Genomic DNA, 5,959 nt, shown 5'->3' with positions numbered 1-5,959 from the left:
TAGAGCGTTGGCCTGCGGACTGAAGGGTCCCAGGTTCGATTCTGGCCAAGGGCACATGCCTGGGTTGCGGGCTCGATCCCCAGTAGAGGGTATGCAGGAGGCAGCCAGTCAATGATTCTCTCTCATCATTGATGTTTCTATTTCTCCTTCTCCTTTCTTCTCTAAAATCAATAAAATATATATTTTTAAAAATCTCTATATATAAAAGCCTAAGCGACTGTTATGACTGGTTGACCGAATGCCTGGTTGACCGGTCACTATGATGACACACTGACCACCAGGGGACAGACACTCAATGCAGGAGCTGCCCCCTGGTGTTCAGTGCACTCCCACAGCCAACCTCCCGCAGATGGCCAACTCCCGTGGTCCCTCCCCCTCCTCGCCCCACCTCCCCCGCACTTGGACAGCCACCTTGATCAGCCCCTATTGATCGCTGGCCAGGCCAAGGGACCCCACCCATGCACGAATTCGTGCACCAGGCCTCTAGTAAATAAATAAAAAATAAAGTATCCAATTGAATGCATTAATCACTAGCAGACAGTAGTAGTTACACACCAAGCCTCTACATGATTTTGTGTTTTTAAACACATTTTTAAAACCAATTAATTCCTCTAAATAATTAAAACAAAAGAACACTAAAGCATTCATGCCCACCCCCCACTCTGGTGATAGCAAGTCTGCAAGGCCATACCTGGTTACCTTCCCTTTGCTCACTAAGCAGATTGATCGTGGAGCCAGAAAACATGTATTTAAAGCATGGGGACAATCTGTAAAAAGGCCTGATCACAAATCTTTCTCCAGGCTATTGAGAAAAAGGGAGAAGGCAAGAACCAAAGATATGACATTTCAAGCTGGTTTGAAAACTTTAAAAAGTGATGAAGCCTATATTACATAAAATTTATGAGACAACCTACTCTAGGAAATCATAACACTAGCAATGTTTCCTGAACAAGGTGATGATTAATATTGATGATTCCCCACATACTAAGTACTGTGCTAAGATTGTTTCATTTACCTTGAGATAGGTAATGTTTTTATGCCACTTTACAGATATAGAAACCTAAGTTAATTATTTGCTCAAGTAACTGGCAGAGGGAAGGACCAACCTCCAGAGCAAGATTTAACAAGAACAAGCCTGGTTTATTTGGAAACAGAAGCCCTCTAGAATTCATATTTGCTTTTATTTTTCAAAAATACATTTTTATTGATTTCAGAGAGGAAGGGGGAGGTGAGAGAGAGGAGGAGGAGGGAGGAAGGGGGAGAGAGAGAGAGAGAGAGACAGACAGACAGACAGACAGACACAGAGACACATCAATAAGAGAACCAATGATCAGCTGCCTACTGCCCCACACCAGGGATCGAGCCCGAACCCAGGCATGTGCCCTGACCGGGAATCAAACCATGACCTCTGGTTCATAGATGGATGCTCAACCACTGAGCCACACCGGTCATGCTTCATATTTACTTTTAAATTTTACTGCATTTTTATTTAACATGTGTGTGCATATTTTTGTCAGAATGTCAGAAGTTTTCATGTTGTCGTTAAGCAGAGTTCTCCAAATCTGAGAACAATATAATAGGTGTCAAGCCTTCTTACATTTTGAACAGAGATGCCAATCTTTCTATGCAGGAAATGCCAAGAGGAATTCTAACAGGATAAGCCTCCTGGCAGTTACACAGGAGAAGACAAAGAATTAAATGGAGATTGATGAGGCTGGTGGTGAAGATATCTTTGTAGAGTTGTGAAGGTACTGACACTTCCCCTCCTTGTGGAGAAGGGAGGGTGTATTAGTTATCTATTGCGGCATAATAAATTACCCTACCATTAGGACACCTCAAACAGTAAACATCTATTATCTCATACAGTTCCTGCAGATCAGGAATGTAGGATCAGTTTGGCTGAATGGTGCTGACTCCGAGTTTCTCAAAAAGTTACAGTTGAGATGTCATTTGATTAATCAAGCTGAGGTCACATGCACGCATTCTTGCTGTAAGGCTAGAAAAAAAGAAATGAGTAACTGTCTTTTTCATTTTCTGTAAGCAGTGCTCACCACCAACAAGACACATAGTGGGGAATTCCTCAAACACAGAAAGAGAATTCAAATGATGAACAGCAGTAAATAAAACCACAAAAATGTCAAAGAAGTCATCCTTTTAGCTGCCCAACACCAATATAACCACCGCTTTCAATGTTTATTATGTCAAAAAAAAAAGTTGTCACTTAGAATATTGCAACTATCCTTCATACAATCAAAGGTGTACTCACTCTGTCACCCTCTGAGGAAGTCAATCCAATGTTTCATCAGTTACCACATCCATCCATCCATTTCTAAGTTTAGAACCTCAAGGTGATATCCATTCCTCTGTAACTTGGGGACTAAATAACGAAATTTACCAACAATAGCGCACCCTACAAACGATAGCGAAGTAAAAGGTAAAGAAAGAAAACAAAAGTTAAAACATATAAAAGTATACATGATCTATAATAATAAAAGCAATAATAATATGCTAATTAGACCGGACAGCCGAAAAGACCTTCTGGACGAAGCCGGGGCTGCGAGGGCCGAGCCCCTTGCATCAGTTTCGTGCATCGGGCCTCTAGTACATTAATAAAGGAAATACAAATAGAGATGAAGCTCTCGTTTCTTTCCCCGATCATGAGGGTTTTACCTCCATTATGACTTCCTTGCTTTACCAGCCATTCTGTGTTCCCTTTACCTTCAATTAATACCTTCATTTCTAAGGAATCTGAGTGTCTGATTTCTAAGGAATCTGGGTGTTTATGTATACCAGCAAACCTATTTCTGCTTGGTTATCAGGGTTGATCACTCCCACCAATACCATAACCTTGTTCTTCTCCTTCTCTTGACTATCCATTGACACAAGACATACAAAATAGATAGCAGACTCAGCTCCAAATCAATGGAACCACTGTTCAGCCTTTGTTTGAAGAATTCCTTTCTTTAGAATATAAATGTTCCACATTCCCTCCTGCCATGAGACCGTTCCCTCTCCTTGCCTAGTTAACTCCTCAGATCTTGACTCAAGGATCATTTCCTGTCTTATAACCATCTTTCTCCATTGAAATTAACCTCTAAACTAGGGAGGCCCAGAATCTCAAAGAATGGCAGTTTAAAAAAAAACACCTGTAAGTGGGGAGTCACTAGGTATATTTCTTTGCTTATGGAACTGTGGTGGTTTTAAAAACATATTCACAAAGACTCAAGGATCATTTCCTGTCTTATAACCATCTTTCTTCATTGAAATTAACCTCTAAACTAGGGAGGCCCACAATCTCAAAGAATGGCAGTTTAAAAAACAAAAAAAAAACAAACCTCTAAGCGGGGGGCACTAGGTATATTTCTTTGCTCCGAAATCCATCAAATTTTGCTTATGGAACTGTGGTGGTTTTAAAAACATATCCACAAGTTCTTTTGACACTTCTACCATTAAAAAGGAGTCTGCTTTGATATAACCACCTTTAGTAAGTCCTAATAAACTAAATGTAGTTTGAAGTGATGCAGCAGAACTCCTGGTAGTTTAGAAAAGGCATTAATTACAGTGTCCACCTGAATTTCTCTTTTTTGGGGTGCCTGCCCTTGGAACCCAGCTACTATGTTGTAAGGAACCTACCAGCATCTGGAAAGACCATGAGTAGGCATCGTGGTACAGATTCAGCATCAGTCACCAGACAGTGAAGGAGTGAGTGGTCCATTAGATGGTTTCAGCCCCCCAATTTTCAGCTGCCCCAACTGAATCATGGGAAAAGTAGAACACAGCTAAACTGTCCCCACTGAGCCCTGCACAAATTACAGATTTGCAAGCAAAGTACATTTTGTAGTTGTTTTTAAACCACTAAGTTTTGAGGTGGTTAAAGAGCAATATAGGAACAGGAAGAAAGAGTGCCAAATATTGGACACTAGTTCAAAGCATACACTGCATCCTAGAAGTCACATCAAATAGGGTTACCTCCCAGAAGGCACCATAACTAAGGCTTCAATAAGACCGGGTGCTTCTTGGAGACAGAATATACAATTAGACCAATGAATTCTATGGACATGAGCCCACTGTACTGCTTCTTTCATTACAGAGTGAGTTTCTTGGCCAGAAGCATTATGGTGTCAGACACAACAACAGGCTAGGAAGCATTCTGTAAGTCCCCAGATGGTGGTGCTGACAGAAGCACAGCAAGCAGGGAAAGCAAATCTAAACCTACAGTAAATGTGTTTCAGAGAGGACAAATCACTATTCCCTCAACGACTGGGAAGGGCCAATGGAATCAACTTGCCTCCAGGTGGTTGGCTGATCCTCCTGGAGCATGGGGTATATCACCAGCTCAGGATTGGCCACTGCTGCTGGCAACCTCAACATTCAGCAATGGCTCGGTGATCCCAAGCACAGCTCAATCCTGTCTATCATTGCCTTTTTTCCCCATAATTCCACTGAGCCTGAGAAAAGAGGCTAAGTTTCATCCACACAGGGGTTCATGTCATCCATATTGTTCTCCAGATTTATTCTGCAAGGTCCAGAATATCCCTTTCCAGGTATGCCTTATCACCAGTTCTCCAATCTTATTCTTCCCATGTCCTTGACTAACTGGCCAATTAGTCTTTGGCCATGAATTACTACCAAAGGCCATTTCTCCTTTCAGGCAACGTGAATTTCAAGACATCCCTCTGGACATTCTGTCCATTAAACGGACTTCACAACTTTAATGTTCTTCACGTCCAAAGTGGGAACACCACCACCTAACAGTCCATTTCTGGCAGGCATGAGCATATTGTCCTGAGGAACTTGGTGCCTGGCACATCATGGGTAGCCAATAGGTATTTTTTAAATAATCTTTTAAAATGCAGATTATGTCCCTTCCCTGCTTAAAGCCAATAGCTTCCCACTGACATTAAAGCTCCTGCTAGGCATGGCCTCTGTATACACTCCTTCCTCTTGTTCTCTGTACTCTAAACCTTGGCCCCTAATTTCTGGAATGTTCCAAGTGCCCTCCTGCCACAAGATCTTTGCTCAGACTGTCCCCTCTCCTTGCCTAGTTAACGCCATCCTCAGATCTTGACTCAAGGATCACTTCCTGTATTATAACCACCTTTCTTCACTGTAATTATCTCCCTATTCATTTATATGTTTAATTCCTGTCTTACCCAGGACCCTAAATTCTATGACTATGTGCACTTAACACTGACTCCCTGCACCTAATATAGTGCCTGATACTTAATAGGTGCTAAATAATCTACACTAATAAAAGAGAAAGATGCAAATTGACCATACCTTCATGATGCCCAGCAGCCAATCGGGAGTGAGTATGCAAATTAACCCAACAAAGATGGAGGTGGGGCGGGACACCTCTCCAGGCCTCTAGGCAGTGTGGAAAGGCGGCTCTGGGCTGGAGCAAAGGCAGTGCCAACAGCCAGGGGAAGAAAGGCCCATTCTTGCACGAATCTTCGTGCATCGGGCCTCTAGTATTTGAATAAACAAATAAATGTGTCTGTAATAAAATGCAGTACAGGTAATTTACCTACAAGTTATCACTGCCAGTTTTGCTTAAGATGCTTCCTGCCATTCCTTTCTACTCTTCTAACTTGCATTTCTTTATTAATTTAAAAAGGCATTTGTTTAGACAAGAACTTTCCTAAGCATTATATCTATCCTAGCACTATGCAAAAAAAAGTGAATACATATGAAGCTTTAAATATACGAATAGCCACCTTATAAAAAGTAATTTTATTTTATTTAACCCAATATATTCAAAACGTTATCATTTCCACATGTAACCAGTATGAAAATTATTGAGATACTTTGCATTCCTTTCTTTGTACTAAGTTTCTTATATTCGGTGGGCATTTGAGTTACACATCTCCATGTGAGCGGGCCATGCATGTTTCAAGGGCGCCCTGGCCACACACCCCGAGTGGAGGCTGCACGGGGTACCAAGTGGGGGCTGTGTGGG

The 5,959-nt window shown here is 41.8% G+C and overlaps 1 protein-coding gene across 1 annotated transcript in view; it reads right to left on the bottom strand.

The window, feature by feature from the left end:
* SCN11A (sodium channel, voltage gated, type XI alpha subunit) overlaps positions 1–5,299 on the bottom strand; it is a 108,669-nt gene extending 103,370 nt beyond the window's left edge. The window contains exons 1-2 of the mRNA XM_014534922.1: positions 3,634–5,299; positions 2,267–2,410 (exon numbers count right to left, since the gene is read on the bottom strand). The gene's annotated coding sequence lies outside the window, so the exon portion shown is untranslated. The remainder of the gene's footprint in view (positions 1–2,266; positions 2,411–3,633) is intronic.
* Positions 5,300–5,959: the final 660 nt, after the last annotated feature.

Source organism: Myotis brandtii, unplaced genomic scaffold (assembly GCF_000412655.1).
Source record: "Myotis brandtii unplaced genomic scaffold, ASM41265v1 scaffold134, whole genome shotgun sequence".
Classification (NCBI taxonomy): domain Eukaryota; kingdom Metazoa; phylum Chordata; class Mammalia; order Chiroptera; family Vespertilionidae; genus Myotis; species Myotis brandtii.
This window is presented reverse-complemented; position numbering and strand designations above follow the sequence as displayed.